This window comes from Cricetulus griseus, chromosome 2 (assembly GCF_003668045.3).
Source record: "Cricetulus griseus strain 17A/GY chromosome 2, alternate assembly CriGri-PICRH-1.0, whole genome shotgun sequence".
Classification (NCBI taxonomy): Eukaryota; Metazoa; Chordata; class Mammalia; order Rodentia; family Cricetidae; genus Cricetulus; species Cricetulus griseus.
Genome location: NC_048595.1, coordinates 364537823 through 364557159, shown reverse-complemented (window position 1 = coordinate 364557159; position 19337 = coordinate 364537823).

The window sequence follows — 19337 nt, the reverse complement described above, 5'->3', positions numbered from 1 at the left end:
CATAGTGATTGCCAGAGAGTTAATATTGTGTGCCCGTGCAAGCCTTGATTCTCATAAGGTGGTGTGTTCAGGCGAGGGAGCCTGAATCCAGCCCTCTTGACAGTAGAAGTAGGACACCTACCTATCCTTTGCTCTGGATGGAGATAAGGGCCTCAGACCTCCAAGACAACCCACTCTGGCAGGGAGGAGAGCCAGAGCCAAGGCATTCTGGGGTGGCTTTTCTTCCTTTGGAGATCTGTCAGTGGATCATATATCCTGTGGTCTTCAGATACTGAAAGGGAAGAGATAACAAAGGGGGAAGAGCTGGGAGACATTTTCAACTCCAGCTTCTTCAGTCTCATCGGTTCTTCAGTCCCTATGGATGTATACCCCTGTCATGGCCAGTATGACTTCCTCCTTCTTGGAAGTGGTCAGCAGCAGGGGTTAGGCAGGCACTTATCTGATGCTGTGGAAGGTGCCATTGGTCTCTCTGGACAATTGCTAATTTGGTGGTTTGTCTTGGTGAAAGAACAGTTTCCATTATCCTCGCATGGCTGGCAATGCCGTCTATTTATACCTTTCCATTGTTAAGTGTTTGCATGTCACAGAATTCCTTTAAAGCCTTGTCAAGGCCTGCTTTCACCTAACCAAGGGGCTGTGGACACATTTCTCACGGAGTTCTGGCTTCGCAGCCCCTTCCTCCTCCTCTTTGGCAAGGCTCTTCCTTTTAATGGCCTGAGTGTCCCCGCACACAAGTGCCATCCAACACACACACTTTGTTTTCCATGTCACATACGAAGGCAGAGTGGGTAGCCTTCAGCAGCCCCAGCGGTGACCTCCTGGCATAACAGGGCCCAAGTGACACCACTGCATGAGCCCTACCTCTGATCCTGCTTCACAGTAGCAGTGGGGTGTCAGCTCCTCCTGCGTTTTCCTTCCATTCACAGCCAGCCCCAGCATCAAGACTGAGGAACAGTACAAATTAGATGCTGCTGTTCTCGTGTGTGTGTGTGTGTGTGTGTGTGTGTGTGTGTGTGTGTGTGTGTGTGTGTGTGTGTTAAAAATAGCTGCACTGCACCCTTCTGCAGCCCCCTGGGGGCTGTTCGCAGCAAATGTTTATGACACAGATAGACATCTGCTAATTTGATGCCTGTTCAAGGGTAGCTCTCTTTTCTGCTTTAGGGAGGGATCCAGGATAGTGGTGGTTCACTTGCAGTTCTGAATTTTTAGGGGTTAGTTTGTTACAGAAAAATAGTTAATGGAAGGAAGGCTTGCATTACCAGGACTCTAAAAGATCCAATTAAACTGGGCTCGGTGGGAGAGCAGTCACTCGGCAGTCCACTGGGCGAATCTGATACAAAGGAAACCACCAAGCCTCCACCCAGATAGCCTGAGCTTGATGGAGCTGAGGCACATTGCGGATCTGTGGCTGCCCTCCTGAGGTTCTAAGTCTATTCTCAGTGCCAGTCCCAGCCTCTGGTGTGATGGTTAAGAGACCCTGTGTGCCACTTGGATTCAGGGCTTCCCTGCATCCTTGCTGGGTGTGTCCATGTTTGAAAGCTCCCACCTGCCCTATCTGTGGGTCCACTGTTCTCCCTGGCGCTGTCATGTCCCCATCCTTTTTGTCTCTATCTTCTGGGCTTCCACATCCAGTAATCCAGCTGCCCGGAAGAGAGGCTGAGTCTGAGGCTAAGGTGGTGCTGGGCTGGTCAAGGTGGCTCCACACGGTTCCTTAGTTCCAATAATAGGGACATAAAAGTCTTTTAGGTGAAATATAAGTGTTGGAATTTTGAAAGGTCAGCTTGCCAGAATGAGAGTCTAAAGGCACTTAGCTTCCAGGCAGTATGAATGCTGAAATGTGGATGGACTAACCCTAACCCCGGCTCCGACAAAAGGCTGGTGAAACTGGGTTCTGTGGTGGATGGTGGCAGCAGAGCAAAGACAAAGCAGATGTCCTAACCAGCAGCAGGCAAAAACAACCGCTTTTTCTTTGGACTGCCCTCTATCTGCATCATACTTGATTGTAGGTGCTGTTAGCTCCGGGGAGGGTTTTCCCCTTCTCAGTGAGTCCTTCCAGAACCTGCCCAGAGGTGTGTGTCTTAGCTGATCCCAGGTTCAATCAAGTTAACAATCAGGACTGACTACAAGAAATCCATTCAGAAGTTTGAGGATTCACAGACAGCAATGTGGGTGGGAAGCCACTGCTCATATTAAGGAATGTCTGAGGGCTGGGGATATGGCTATGGCTTAGTGGTAGAAAGCAATTGACTAGCATATGTAAGGCCTGAAATTGATCTGCATGAGCGTGCATGCATGCGTGTACACACACACACACACACACACACACACACACACACACACACACGAGGAGAGAGAGAGAGAGAGAGAGAGAGAGAGAGAGAGAGGAGAGAGGGGGGGGAGGGGGAGGGAGGAAGGGATGGATGGATGGATGGAGGGAGGGAGGGAGGGAGGGAGAGAGTGCAGCCAGGCAGTTAGTTGATCAACAGAAGCAGCATGTTGCTCTTCTGTGAAGAGTGTCTGTGCTGATGCTATGGAGACATTTGTAGGTTGGACAGACGATCAGGAGGCTCCCACTGTTGGTCATAGTACATGGAATAAAAAAAAATAGTGCACATGTGTGGTCCTAGATACCATCCCTGAAGAGGTCACCAGGACCCTTCATTGTCCTGAAATTCTAATATCTGTGCAAGACGCCCCACAATATGTTTTGGTAGAAATTGTGTGTTGAGCCTTGGGAGAAAGGGACGTGAAGAGTTGGGGAGTCTGGGTGTCAGGAAGCTGGAGAACATGTTTTTTAGTTTGTTTGTTTTTTGTTTTGTAGAGAGGAAGAACCAGAGGAAAAATGCTCAATGCTTTTATTTCATAAAGAAAACATAAGCATCCCATTAGGTACTTGTGGCGAAAGATGTAACGGATCCAGGCAAATATTAGATCCAAGTGTCAGGGTGTCAGGGGGCATAGTAGCTAATATTCTATTGCAGTGATCAAGTCCCCGAGGCTGAGTAATGCTAAAAGAGTTTTATTCAGCTCATGGTGTTGAAGGCTGAAGGCTAAAGTTGGTCAGGCCGTTAGTTGTCTTTCCTGGCAACGTGGTAGATTTATGGTGGGAGAGGCCACAGGAAGCCTGAGGGACTCAGGGCCCCCTGCTCTTGTTATTACATTTCCCCGGGCAGTAACTGGAGCAGCAGGAGAACTGTATCAGTCCCTGAGTGGGGCTCCTCAATGTCCACCATCTCCCACCCCTTAAAGACCCCAGCACCTCAACAGTTCTACCCACCCCTGGCTGAGTTTACAGTGCGGGAACCCTTGACAGGTAATCTGTGTACATCCACACCGAAGCAGGTGTCTTTGCTGCAAATGTTTTCTGGAGCCAAATGTGAATTCACTTCCAAGGTCATTTCTCTTTATTTTCAGTAAGAGCCGTTTAGCAGATTATCTTCTTCAAACTCTACCTGTGTCTTCATCTTTTCCTTAACAGAGATTTGTTTCCTAAATGACGGGGTGACAGAAGAAGGCCATGCAGGCTCTCCATTATGTTTAATTCAGGAGCATCCCATTTTTCAGGACTTCTCAGTGAAGGGTTCCAATTGTATTTTCCTTTGCCCTCCCCTGGGGTTTTTATAGCTCCCTGGTTTACACTAAGGTCAGGGGAAGGTTTGCCAGCTGCAGTGGTACATAACTCACGGAGCCCCCTGACATAATGGTGGGGTGTCGAGAGAACGGTGGAATACATTAGTGGAGGAATAGATTAACATGCCGTTAATGCTGATTTATTCCTGAGAAGGACTGCATGAAGACTCCCTCTCTTTCTGCTCACCAGGCCCGAGGCTGGGGCCGTGTGTCTTCTCCATATTCATCAGGGCTCTGCTGCAGCAGGCATGGGCATTGGCTTGTGAGAAGCAAACAACTCATTGCTGGTGGGAATAATTCAGGAGATAAAACAAGTTGGGAGGAAGTGGGTGATCTTTACATGCCAGGGACTCAGAGCAGGTACTTAGCTCTCTGTGGCATGCATGCTAGGGCCTGGGGAGATGCTTGGGTCTCCGGGGGGTCTGCACCCTGCTGGGAGAAGAGACTTGCTTATATGTTATCATGGCTGATGGCCTGCTGAGGGGAGAGAGAGAGAGAGAGAGAGAGAGAGAGAGAGAGAGAGAGAGAGAGAGGCATTGTCTGCCAGATTCTGGTAGAAACGTTTTAGTAGACTTAAGGGAAGAGGCCCATGAGGGTGGTTGAAAAGGACTGGGAAAACAGAAAGGGAGCTCCAGGGACAAAGGATATCTGTGTTCTCCCAGCCATTAGGAGAGTGGGGTGAGCAGCCAGGAGAAGCATTCTAGGGAGGCAGTGGGCATGGGTGTGGCAGGCCAACCTGGTGAATACTGTGGGTTTTGATCAGGGTCTCCCTCTCTTTAGTTTGCCCAAAGTGATCTCCCCAAGAGCCCTGGGATCCCCCAAAGCCATCTCTCTCCATTGCTTCTAAGCTGGCACTACTACACTAAAGCCTTGGGATTCTAGAGTGACATCTGTTGAAGCCTGCAGTCTCTGAAGTCCATGGGTACACATGGTACCTTGAACTCAGCCACACCTTTGGTAGATGTTAGTAGCTTTCACCTGGGTTTGTTTGGGTCCCAGCAGATGAGCTGTGCATAGAGACTGAGAGAAGCTTCAAGCTTATTAAACTGGTGAAGATGGTGGTCTGGATGGAAAGGCCACCAGTTAGGATAAGCATCAGTTAACTTCTGGGGAAGGGAAGGGGATTGAGCTAGGCAGGCTGAAGCAGGGGTTTCAGCCCAGCAGGGGCGTTTGTTCTATTGAGTCAGGGCCACACTACTGAGCCCAGTAGACAAACAAGAAGAATCAAGGGCTACTGAGATTGCTTTTGTTTTGTTTGAGACAGAGACTTGCTATTAAAAAGCACTTGACTGGGCCAGTGAGATGACTTAGTGTATAAAATGTTTGCCACGAAAGTGTGGTGATCTGAGGAGAAAAATGACTTCACAAGTATCCCCTGTTGGACTGAAGAGATGGAGCAGTCATTAACTCAAAAGACCAGGTTACCTTTGACCTGAAATGATTATGGCACATCACACACACACACACACACACACACACACACACACGCATATACACATACATGCACACACATGTACACATATACACACATTCACATACAAACACATGCACACACATAAATTGTTGTTTTTTTTTTTATTCTTTGCTCTTTTGAGGGGGCTCACCACCCAACTCCCAAATAACACATGGAGTCTTATTACTACTTACAAACACCCGGCCTTGGCTTGACTTGTTTCTTGCCAGATTTTTAAAAATTATTCCAACTATCTTTTGCTTTGGGGCTTTTTCTTTTTCTTACTTCTGTATATGTTACTTTCACTCTTATTCCATGGCTGGCTGTGTGGCTGTGTGGCTGTGTGGCTGTGTGGCTGTGTGGCTGGCCCCTGATGTCTTCCTCTCCTTGTTCTATCTTGTGCCTTTATCCCTCTTCCCAGATTAGATTTCTCCTTCTATTTATCCTCTCTGCCTGTCAGCCCCACCCACCCTTTCTCCTGTCTTGCTATTGGCCATTCAACTCTTTATTGAACCATCAGGTGTGTTAGACAGGCAAAGAATCACAGCTTCACAGAGTTAAACAAATGCAGCATAAAAGAATGCAACACATCTTTGTATCATTAAAACAAATGTTCCATAGCATAAAGAGATGTAACATACCTTAAAATATTACACACACACACACACACACACACACACACACACACACACACACACACAGAGCCTTAGCTGGCCTGAAACTCACTATGTATATCTGATTCCTAGAGTTGGTATGCATATGATTGTCAACTGTGCGGTGTGTTGGGGATGGGTTCAGTGGCTTTCTGTGAAGAAGGCATAGAATTCACAGCGATGGTATGGGTCCTTTAAGTCAGGGCATTATTTATTTTTCTTATTGCTGTGGGAAAATTCCTGATAAAAGCAGTTTAGAGAAGGCAGGCTATATTTTGACTTAAGTTTGAGGATAGAGTCCACATGTGTGAGTGTGTGAAACGTATGGCAGGGGGAGCTGAGGCTACTGGTCAGGAAGCAGAGAGAAATGAATGTTGGACCCCAACCCATGGGGTGGTTCTACCCACATCCAGGATGGCTTTCCAGTTCTCCAATAGACCTCTGTGGAGACACGCTCTCAGACTCACTCAGGGTTGTCTCCTAGATGATCCTAAATCCAATCAACTCGACATTTAACATTAACAGGGAAGTTCCAGGTCAAGGCACCAGCAGGTCTGGTGTCTGGTGTGGTCCACTTGTGTGTTGGCCAAGGACTATCTTCTCATTGTCTCTGCACAGCAGAGAGTGGTGAGAGGCATCCAGGTCTAGTCACATCTTTCCATAATGGCGCTGACCCGATTCGTGGTCTCTACTCTTCACAACCTAATTATTTAATCACCCAGCACCATCACATGAGGGGTTTAGGCTTCAACATATGAATGAAGGGACACAGATATTTGAAATTACATAAGCAAAAAGTCCCATTGGCATTTTCCCAGACCAAGTGTAAACCTTTGGTACTCTCCTCTCCTCCACCCTGGGCTCTATACATAGACCAGCATTTCTTCCAGAGATGAATTCTGTTGTGAAGAGGAAAAGTTAGTAGAATCATTGTATCTATGGTAAACATTAGAATGAAATAGTCATTTTCAGTGTGTCCAGGGTAAACATCAGAATAAACAGTTGTTTTCTAGAAGTACTTAGACCTTGAAGAACTCATTGTGGAAAACAGCGCTTGTTTTCTGTCATCTGCAGAGTTGTTTTTCTGAAGCAGTTTTGTAACCTTTGCACGACTTTGGTCACAAGATTGTCCTGGCACACCTGAAGCTCTTGGATTATTGGGTACTGCAAACAGTGCACAATCAGGACTGCGGTGGCAGGGGTGTGATGAGTTCCTTCAGAAAACATATAGACCAGGGGCTTTGGTATGTGTTGCTCTTATCAAAAAACCAACTTTCATGTAACAATCAGTAAATAAGCCTTCCCCATGGCCGTTTGAGGTTCAGTTCATAGAAACCACTCCTCCCTGCTGCCAGACAGTCTAAAATTCATCTTGGTGTGACCCTTTCTCCAACTAACACACATGACACAGAACACCTGTCATTGTTGCTTTCTTAAAGTGGTAGGCATCAAGGAAGAACGGGTCACCCACATCATCCAAGTGCTTACATGTACAGTTCCTCCATGTATTTGCAGGATCAAGGCCCAGGGCCACCTTTCTCCTTTCTGTACCCTTCCCAGCCTCTCACTCACTTGCTGGCTCCAGTTTCCCAGTGGAGCCTGCCCCCCCTCGCCCCAAACCCCTCCCTTCTGTCTCTTTGTACAAGTTCTACAAATATTTTGCCTGGAATAGTCTTGTGCAAGCAAGCAAAGGCTCCTAATTTTGCCAATCTCTGAGAAAGGGATTTGTAGACAATCCTCAGGTTACTGAAGATGTCTGGTGCTTTACTTAGACCCAAGGAAGCAGGGGCTCTGAAGCCTTCTATCTTATCCCTCAACTCCGTCTTGAACAGCAGATAGTCAATTTTATTCAGCCTATCTCCTTTTTTTGAGCCAGGTCTGTGCACAGCGCAATCACATTGCAACCGGCTTAAACAGGCTGAGGAAGCGCCAGCTTTTTCCACTTAGTGATCTGTTTTATTGGTTTGTCTCTGTGCCAGCTGGGGAGGAATTGCTGCTGACGGCAGCGCGGGCCATTCCAGAAGAACACAGACCTCCACCAGGTCAGCAGCCATCAATGGAGATGGCTCCAGTTTGTGCTAGCTCAAGCCTTCTATCTCTTTGATTTGTGCTCAGCTTTCACACAGGAACTGATAAGATTTCCAAATGACAGAGGCTCCAAGGGCCTCAGAAATGTGGTCACACCCACGTACCAGTGCTTAGTAGAGGTAAGTTAGCCTTTGTACTTCCAGGGTGGGAAGCCGGGAAGCAAAAGGTGCTTCAGTGGGTGTCGAGCACAGAGCTGACGGATGGAGGAATGCATTGTGGGAGCAGTGCCTGTCCCTTCTTTGGAGAAGCCTGCTGCTATCACGTGTTACTATAAAACATAGTGGACGCTCGGGGCCTGCCTGCCTCAGCCCACCACCTCAACAAATGTTTAACACCACAGCCAACTTTGCCTTGAACTCTTCCATGAGTACTCTGTTTAATCCAGGTGACCCTTGGTGTTTGTGGAGGTCGCCAAGCCCGTTGCGCCCTAAACTGATGAGGCATCTGTAATGTGGAGAAGTAAAAGACTTTCATTTTGGGCTAGGAAGTGACGAAGCCACTGCTGTGCCCAGGTGGGTGACTCTAAGCTTCCTGCTTCCAGTGAGATGCCTGGGGGTGAGCCACGATGACATGTTAGCTGCAGTGAGTCCCACTTGTGAATAGGTGTGGACACAGAAGTCACATGACACAGACACGCCCGCTTCTTGTTTAAGTGACCTCGAAACCTTTAGAGTCTGGAGTCTGCTAAACAAACGTGTCTGTTCTTGGCTAAAAGGAAGAGAAACTTACATGGAATGTTTCTGCCTCAGGTGGGACATAAAAAGCCCCTACTAGGGCTTCATACATTCAGTGTTCTCGTTGCAAAAAAAGTCTTTAAGACAAGGAGTAAAGCCCCATAGGCACACACTTCGCTGTGAACAGAGCGCTGGCACTGTGCAGCCGGCAATGGGCTTTGGAGTCGTGGGGGTCTCTGCAACCTCCCTGTGTTGTACTTTAAGAAGCAGTGCTCGAGAGAGACGTCATTCAACAGAGCTTGGGCGGAGGGGTTTTTATTTGAGGGGGGGCATGAGTGGAAAAAGGGGGGAGGGGAGAGGGGAGGCCGGTCTCTGGGGACAGGAGCTGTTCGAGAGAAGAGGAGTGGGGGGAGAGAAAGAGAGGAGAGGGGAGAGAGGAGAGAGAGAAGACAAGGGAAAGAGAGAGAGGAAAATGTGAGGTGGGCAGGGCCCTTTTAAAAGAGAATGTAGTGAACGTTCACAGGTTGGTGCTTGAGAGAGGAAAGAGAGAAAGAGGAGGATGGGAGGTGGGTAGGGTCCTTTTAAAAGGGAACATAGTGAATGTGCACAGGTGGTGCTCTTAGTGGCTGCAGCTGAGGGCATTTCCTGTCAGAACCCCAAGGGCAGCCCAGTATAGATGCCTGAATACTAACACCCTGGAATTCAGCTGTCTCCTCCGTAGGAAGGGGTTGATAGTCTCTATCCACAAGGTGGTTGAATAAATAAAAACATAAGTGCAGTGCCCTGACCACAGTCAGCTCCTGGTTGGTGCCACACAATGCCACGTATAAATAATAAGGTTCAATGCACAGTCCCACTCAGAGTCTTGATTGAGGTTCTCTACAGCAAAATTCTATTTCTGTTAAAAACATGTTCAAACTCCACTCACTAGGAGGTTTTCCTGAACCTAGACTTGGGATGTGGTGTCTGCAGAAGCTGCTGGGAAGCAAAGGGGGACACTTGATGTGGGGTCCAGTTCCAGGGACTCATTATGACAGCCGCAAGAGACAGAAGAGAGGGGTGAATGCAAACCTCATTTACTCCCTAAATTCCCAAAGGTCTCTGAAGAGAGAAAGCCCTGTTGATAATTGTTACTAAGAATCTCTCTGGTTTCCTTTCCAAAGTGTGTCTTGGCCCTTAAATACCTTGATGCAACTCTGTAGGTCAAAAAGCTTAAATGTTAATCCACTTAAATGAGTCTTCCTTATTCCACCTAACAATGTGGATGAAGGAAACCTCCAAAAAGGAATACAAATTAAAGTATCATTCGCTCTCCCCCTTTCAATCGGCTTTTCTGTCATCTGTCTATTGTAGTGAGATATTTTGCTCTTTGAGGGGCCCACCACCCAGCTCCCAGATGAATCACACACGGAGGCTTATTATTGTTTATGAAAGCCTGGTCTTAGCTTGGCTTGTTGCTAGCCAGCTTTTCTCAACTAATTAATCAGTCTACCTTTCCCCACTGGGCTTTTCTCTTTCCCTTCTACATATCTTACTTTCCTTCTTACTCCATGGCTGGCTGGATGGCCTCTGACATCCTCTTCTCCTCGTTCTCTTGCTGCTCCTCCTTGTCCTCATCCCTCCTATTTATACTCTGTGCCTACTAGCCCTGTCTGTCTTTGCTCCTGTTTCAGTATTGGCTGTTCAGCTCTTTATTAAACCATCAGATGTTTTAGACAGGCAAAGAATCTCAGCTTCACAGAGTTAAACAAAAGTCACTTACCTTAAAATAATATTCTACCACAGTCTGTCTATCTGTCTGTCTATCATCTGTCTTTAATATTTCAATCTATTGGTCATCAATCTGTCTACTACATATCTGTCATTTAACTGCATAGTGTACAGTACATGTAGTTTCCATTTCATCAGTTTATATATTTACATTTGTTATTTATTGTTATGTGCTGATTTGGGTTGGGCTTTGTTTTGCTTTTTCCAGAACCATAAGATGCACCATTAAGTTATTTATTTGAGAATTCTCTAGATTTTAACATGGTTCTCTACATCTATAACCTTTCTTCTCACAACCACCTTCGCTGTATCCCAGAAGTTCTGGCAGGCTGTGCTTTCATTTTCATCTGTTTTATTTTAGGAATTTTAAAGCTTATGTCCCGATTACTACAGTGACCCGCAGTTCATTCAAAATCATATCATTCAGTTTCCAAGATTCTTTACTGTGGGGGTTCTCCTGATTCTGGTTTCTAGATCCATTATTCTACTATGATCTGATAAAACACAAGGAGTTATTTCAGTTTGTCTTGTATTTGTTAACACCTACTTTGTGGCCTGCAGTGTGATCAACTTTAGAGAGGATTCCGTGGGCTGCTGAGGAGGGTGTTTGCTGTGTGTGTTGATGGAATGTTCTGTAGCTAGCTGTTAAATTCAATTAATCCACGGTGCAGCACAGTTGGAAAGTTTCTTTACTTGTAGTTTAGAAGACTCATCGCAGGCTGGTAATGGGCACGAAAGTCCTCAGTGTCACTGTGTCAGGACCTATCCAACCTTCCATGCCTTTCAGTATCTGTTCTATAAAATGGGAGGGGGGCTAGACATTTTGTGCATAATTATTTAAATTTTCTATGTTCTTGGTGACTTCTTCCATTTATTAATGTGCAGTGGGTTCCTCTATCTCTTCTGACTAGTGTTGATTTGAATTCTGCTTTATCAGATGGAAGACGTTCATTTGCTTGGGAGGTTGATTTCCTTCCCATCATCTTTTGACTCTGTTTGTGGATGGCTCTTCCACTGAGCTGTGTTCTTTGTAGCTGATGGATAATTGGGTCCTGCTTTTTCAATCTAGTCAGTCTGCAACTTTTAAATGGTGGGTGGAGGCTATTTACCTTTAGTGTTATTCTTGGGAGGACTTTTCTACTCCCCGTGGTTGTGTTGGTTGCTCTGACTTGGTAGATTGTGGCTGGCCCTTTTCTCCTCTATTAATATTAGGGGTTTTCTGGGTTGCTGTGTCAGACATGATGAATTAATGTTAGATCTAATGAATTAATTCTGAGCTATTGTTTATTAACCCATTCCCCTCATGAAATTTGTTTCCCATACTCTCATTGGTGCAACTTTTTTCTCCTTTGATTTATATTATTCCTTTAGGCATTTTCTATATTGCTGGGTTGGGTGTCATGCATTGCCTTAATTATCTTCAAATTATTATTTCTTGGTCCATTTTAAGAGATAATATTGCTAGTTCTGGGCTTGGATTCTGTTATTCTATGTTCCTTGGCTTTTGGGGTTGTTGATAAGATCTGACGTTATTCTGACATTTTTGCCTTTATATATGTGAGTTATAATTTTCTCCTTGAAACTTCATATTATTTCCCCCCTCTCTCTCTCTATATATAGAATACATAATTATATATGTGAATACATAAGTATATTGATTGACAATAATTAAATAAAATTATTACTGAAATTTGGTCTTAGAAAATTTCACAGAAATTCACAATGCATGCTGGCCACTCTCACCCCTGCTTTCAAACCTCCCCAGTTCACTTTCCCACCTCCCCCAAATCTTTCATGTTCCTATCTATTCATTTTATTTTGTGGCCCACTGAGGTTAAGCAGAGCTGTCTGTGAACATGGGTTTGGAAGCAGAGCTGTCTGTGAACATGGGTTTGGAGCAATCTGTGGTAGCCTGTGAGCTCAGCAGTGAGTACACCATAGAAGATGGTGATGTCACCTCTCTCTCAGAAACCATCAATAGCCAGTACTTCACAGGTAAAGGGCCTGTGAATCTCTCCTCTTGTTGTTGATAGGGCTAGTCTTACTAGAGTTGTGATTTAAGATAGTAATGGCTGCATGCATCTACAGAAGGACATTTTTTTCAGCCCTTTGCCCTATTTCCCAGATCTTTTTTTTCATTCATTTATTTAGCTCATAAATAAAGTCATGCACAATTATGATACACATTACAGTATGTTCACAATGGCATGTTTAAATTAAACCAATTAACATGTTATATCACACATATTCATCATTTTTGTTTTGAGAACACTTAAAGTATACTATCTCACAACTTTTAAAATATAGCATATTGTTATCAACCATATTTATCATGCTCTCAGTAGACCTCAAGACTTCACAGAGTCCATGCCTCTTGTCCAACTGCAGTTTTATATCCTTAAACCAATCGTTTCCCCATTGTTAAAAGACCCACATTGAAGCCTAATAGCCACAATTCTGCTCTCTGTTCACATAAGTTCATCATTTCTAGGTTATACATACAATTGAAATTGTGTGAGATTTGTCTTCCAGTGTGTCACTTATTATTTTTTTTAGCAAGCATATAACTTTACTACTTACTAAAGATGAAATCAAATTTGCATACACAGGTGAGCACTCACTGAAACACCTTGGATTCATCACATATTTGAGTTTCAATTAGCATATATATATATATATATATACACAATAATGGCAATATGTTATGCATCAATAGCAGCAACAGCTTTTCCAGGTTCTGCAGTCATTTGAACAAAATTGTAGAGATATCCAGCACACTCCATTTAAAAAAAAACAAAAAACAAAAACAAAAACAAAAACAAACAAACAAACAACAAAAAAGTAAAAAACAAAATCCCGGAAAACAGCACAGTTCTGTTACTCTTGTGATACTTGGCACCATTTTTTTTTTTAAATTAGCTTCTCAGTCGTCATCTGGGAGGAAACCATTCTGAGCAATATCATTAAAAACAGCTCTGATAAAGCATGGTCACTACTATGTATCATAAAGCAGGTCCACATATGAGTGAGTACATATCATGTTTGTCTTTTTGTGATTGGGTTACCTCGCTCAGAATGGTTTCTTTGAGTTCCATCCATTTTCCTGCAAATTTCAAGATTCCATTGTTTTTTCTGCTGAGTAGTACTCCATTGTGTAAATGTACCACAATTTCTCTATCCATTCTTTGGTTGAGGGGCATCTAGGCTGCTTCCAGTTTCTGGCTATTACAAATAATGCTGCTATGAACATGGTTGAACTGGGTCAAGGAAGAAATAAAGAAATTAAAGACTTCCTAGAATTCAATGAAAATGTTGACACAACATACCCAAACTTATGGGACACTTTGAAAGCAGTACTAAGAGGAAAGTTCAGCCCTTTCCGCCGACCGACTCTGGAACTAGAGCCCTCATCCAGTGGCTGATGGAAGCAAAGACAGACATCCACAGATATACACTGAGCTGAAATTGAGAATTTAGTTGGAGAGAGGGAGGAATGAAGAGCGAAGGGGTCTGTACCAGGTTGGAGAGACCCACAGGAACAATTGGCCTGAACATGGGAGAGCACATCGACCCCAGATGCTGTCGGGGAGGCCAGTACAACACTGATCCAGACCCCTGAACATGGATGTCAATAAGGAAGCCTCTGCACTCCAGGGAGCCTCTGGTGGTGGATTAGTATTTTCCCTGGTGCAAGAAGGGACTTTGAGAGCCCATCCCACATGAAGGGATACACTCTGGCCCTGGACACATGGGGAAGGGCCCAGGACCAGCACAGGAAGATTTGGTGGACTTTGCAGAGCCCCCGTTGAGGGCCCTACCCTGCCTGGGGAGTGGTGGGTGGATGGGGTGGGGTAGGCTGGGGGTGGGGGAGGAGGGATGGGGGTGAGGAGAGGGAGAGGGAGAGGGAGAGGGAGAGGGAGAAGGGACTTACATGTGAAACAAGCTTATTCCCTAATTAGAACTAATAAATTAAAAAAAGAGGAAAGTTCATAGCTTTAAGTGCTCACATGAAGAAACTAGAGAATAGCCACACCAGAGATTTGACATCACAGCTGAAAACTCTAGAAAAAATGGAAGCAAATTCACCCCAGAGGAGCAGTCGCCAGGAAATAATCAAACTGAGGGCAGAAATCAATAAAGTCGAAACAAAACAATTCAAAGAATCAATATAACAGAGTTGGTTCTTTGAGAAAAATCAACAAAATAGACAAACCGTTATCCAAATTAACCAAAAGACCGAGAGAGATCATGCAAATTAACAAAATCAGAAATGAAAAGGGGGACATAACAACGGGCACTGAAGAAATCCAGAGAATCTTCAGGTCATACTTTGAAAACCTGTACTCCACAAAATTGGAAAATTTAAAGGAAATGGACAATTTTCTGGACAGCTATCACTTACCAAAATTGAATCAAGAACAGATAAGCAACTTAAACAGAACTATAACCTCTAAGGAAATAGAAGCAGTCATCAAAAGTCTCCCAACCAAAAAAAGCCCAGGGCCAGATGGCTTCAGTGCAGAATTCTACAAGAAATTCAAAGAAGTGCTAATACCAATACTCCTCAAATTGTTCCACAAAATAGAAGCAGAAGGGACATTGCCATACTCTTTTTATGAGGCTACAATAACCTTGATACCCAAGGCACACAACTAAGAAAGAGAACTACAGACCAATATTTCCCAGATCTTTAATTTCTGTGATGTTCCCTGAGAGTTAAAGGAGGTGGCATAAGTGACTTGTGTAGGGCTGGGCCCACCATGGTCACCTGTTCTCTGCATCTTGGGCACCAATGAGCCTATTTATTCACAATTGTTTATTGTAGAAGAGGTTTCTCTGATTAGGGCCTAGAGGCTCTTGTCTATGAGTATACGCACAGGAATTTAGAAGGCATTTTGCTGTGAGGTCACTGTTTGCCACCTGAGCCTGCTACCTCCCTAGACCTGGGCTGTGGATGGGCTTCTGGTACCAACCCTGGGCCAGTCCCCTTCCCTGGTAGTGTTTCTCAAATCTAATCAGAAGGCAGTTGGTTACACCCACAAGTCAAGTATATATTGCACCAGAAGTGGAGGTTTCCTTTGGTGATGAGAGGAGTCTAGTTGGGGCTTGGTGATTCAATACGTATATGGAATTCCATATCCTTAGGAAGGGGTAATAGAGTTTAGTTATGGATGTACTTGGGGAGGGGGTGCTTGGAATGGGAGGATCAAACAGGGAAGAGGAAGGAAGAGGAGGATAAAGGTAGGGAATACAGGGAGGAACAGTAAAAACTAAGGGCCATTTGAGGGATCATATGGAAACCTAATACAGTAGAATGATATGTACATATAGATATGCACAAATACATATATACCTAATATATAACATATATGTATAATTCATATACAATTATGTATCATGTATATTAAGCATATATATGTTATAGGTATATGCATATACATATATACGTTAGGTATATATATATGTTATAGATATATTAGATATGTATATATCATTCTACTATATTAAATATACATATATATTATTATAGGCTTATATATATTCTGCTGTATTAGATATATATCATATATATCTTATTGTATTAGGTATATATATGTACTCACACACACATACATGCATATATATATATATATATATATATATATATATATATATATATATATGCCATTCTACTGTATTGGGTTTTCATATGAACCCCTCAAGTGTCCCTTGGTTTTAACTGCACCTCCCTGTATTCCTTACCCTTCCCCTCCTTTTCCTTCCCCCTCTCTATTTGAGCCTGTCATTCTAAGCCCCGCCCCCATTCATTCCATAGCTGTATTCTATTTCCCCTTCCTAGGGAGGTCCACCCCTCCCCACTAGTCCCTTACCGTATACCTAACCCCTGTAGTTATGCCAAATTTAGCCTGCTTAGTAGAGACTTAACAACATATAAATGAATGCATACCATATTTGTCTTTTTGGATCTGGGTCATCTCACTCAGGATGATTTTTCTGAGTAATAGTCCATTGTGTAGATATCCTGCATTTTCTTCATCCATCCTTCCGTTGACAGGCATATAGGCTCTTTCCAGTTTCTGGCTACTATGCCATTGCCTCTGCTTTTTAAAAGTAGGCTTCTGACTTATTTTTTTCTGGCATTTCTGCCATCTCAGTATCTCTGGCTTCTAGAGCGCTGAGAGCTGTGAGCCTGCAGAGCTTACCATCGACTGCTGTCTTCATATGTTTTATATTTCTTTTTTGAGTTTTGCACACTTTTTGAGGTGGATATGTTTTATTTTATTCTCTCTCTCTCTCTCTCTCTCTCTATATATATATATATATATATATATATTATATATATATATATATAAAATCTTTGTTTAGCTTTACACAAATTCTCCTGGTGAGTTATCTTCTTTTGGACTCACGTTGTCTGCTGCTACATAGGGAGACGTCAACTAGTAGAAGACATAGTGACTTAATGGTCCCAGTATGGACTAGAAGAAACTTGTAGAGTTCACTCTGGCCCTAAATGAGATCCACAGCAAGCAGCACTGGTGAGCATGGCAGTGACATTTATGCAGAGCTCCTCACAGGAGACACCGGCAAGGTCCTCCTTTCCTCCCAAGTGTCCCTGCACTGTTTAGACTGTCCCTTTTTTGCACGGAGATAAGTGGAAAAGGATCCCAACTCTTTGTGACTGTGCTTCACTTCAAGATATTAAAGAGCTTCGACCTTTGTTTTCCAATCAGATGCCTATTCTCTTTCAGTGATCACGTGGTGCACACAGTGTGGCATTCCAAGCTTCTGAATTAGTAAGTTTAATAACGAACAGTGTCTTCTTCCCTCCCTGGCCACCAGTCTCCCACTTCACATCCTCAAGACTGATCATACCGGCTACTGATCTTTCTCCATCCTCCTGGAGACATTTTATGTCCTGTGAATGCCAGGGACACAGCACACTCACTGTCCTGGACTTTCTGTACTTTCTAACAACAAATCTTGGACTTCTCATGCTCTGTAGGTTCACCGTGGTGCCCAATTGCCACATTCCCTCTTGCATACCTTGCAGCAGGAACCTATCACTACACTATTTGTTACTTCATTGCAGAAAGGCATCTGTTGTTGTCAAGGGCCACTGTGACTATCTCTGCACACAAAGAAGCATGCCTCCAGGACACATCCCCAGAGACAGACCTTCTGGATCAAAGTTACTTCAATATTTGAGCAATGCTATGCATTTTTAAAAGTGTTCTCTAAAGAACTGGCCCCAGGTTATGCTCTGGCAATGTGTGGTGGTGCCTGACTCTTTTTTTTTTTTTTAGAAGTTTACCTTTTAATTGAATGCAGATCCAATCAAATTGACAATCAAGACTAAACATCACAAAACTACCCTTTGGTGGTCTTAATCAATCACATCTCCTTATGTCATGTTTAACTTCCAAATGAAACAAAAAGCAAGATTGTAATTCTGCCTAATATGATATAACTATCCAATATGTAATTACTGATGCACATTTTCCCCCACAGAATAGCTTGCAAAATCCATTGAGAAATAATCAATTTTTCAGTGTACCTATCAATATTATAGTATTTATTTACAATATTTAATGACATTATCTCAGTCGATGTTCTACTGCTTGGTAAAGAAATAGAGGGAACAAAACACAAGTATAAGCTTAATGTGTATGTCTACAGCATGAACATGTTCTTATTTTTTTGTGGAAGGAAAAGTTTATTCTGGTTTGCAGTCCCTCATAGCAGGAAAGTCAAGAAGTAGCTGCAAGAGCTGGCAAATTGCATCTGAGGTCAGAAGAAGAAAGAGATGAATGCATGCTAGTGTTCAGCTCTGCAATGTGAAGAAAGCAACAGTTGTGTGCTAGTGTTCGGCTCATTTTCTCTACTAATATGGTATAGCCTTTACTGCCCAGGGAATGGTCCTGCCCACTATGGGCATGTCTTGCTACTTCAATGAATTTGATCAAAATAATAATTCCGGCATGCCCGGAAGTCCATTTATGTGACTCTAAATCCTTTTTAAGTTGACAACACTAGCCATGACACAGCACTCATTAAATAAGCACTGTAGCCAGATGTGGTGACACACTTGCCTAAATCCCAGCACTAGGGAGGAAAAACAAAAAGATCATGAGTTGGAGATTAGGCTGAGTTACACAGCAAGTTTCATGTGAGGTCCAAAGCAAGACTCTGCCTATCAAAAAATACAGGGGAGTGATGCTAGGGACATAAAGTGACCATATGACTGTATGTATCACAGAAAAATACCCATGAGGGAAGCAAACTCCCTTATCTTTCTTAGAACTGCTAAATATTTTCAAAGATGATTAGGCACACTTAGAAATCCAAAGGAAAAAGGGTGAAAACCTTTTCCCCATTTTTTCAGGCAGAAACATGTGGGCTATACTACTGGATAAACTAAGAGACCAGCCTGGGATAAGACAATGAGAACAGGGGGGCTGCACTGCCAAACAATCAGCTCCCCATAATATAGAGGAGATATAACACCCCACAGCCAGGACACAGAAGCTCCAGAGCAGCAATCTTATGTTCTCTACAGAGATCTGCCTGCATCTGCCTCCTGAGTCCTGGGATTAAAGGCAGGGACCACTACTGCCTGGCTGCCTAGTTATTAAGATTTAGCCCACAGAGAGAATACTTGACCATCAAGTTTAAGCTATCATTAAATTTGGTGGCATTATGAAAATTCTTATACCACATAAATAAAAACTCCTAATTATGTAAAGCAATTCTATTATTTTTATAGACGTTTGTTTTATATACTAGAATGGTCTAAAATGTATTATCTAGTGAGGATTCTTCTATCCACATAGGAGTGTCAACTGGTGCTATTCAAGTCATATTTAGACAGACATTATTGAGAGTGCATGAGTACAACTTTCCTGCCATGTATTGCCAACACAATATCAGAGCAGACGGCCCACACCTCTGGCTCTTACAGACTTTCTACCCAACTTCCAAATCTCCATCCCACAGGGATAAAAATACCTAATTTGTTATCTAATACCAAGTGGTCAGCCCTAAAAGCAAATACACACTAGCAACACA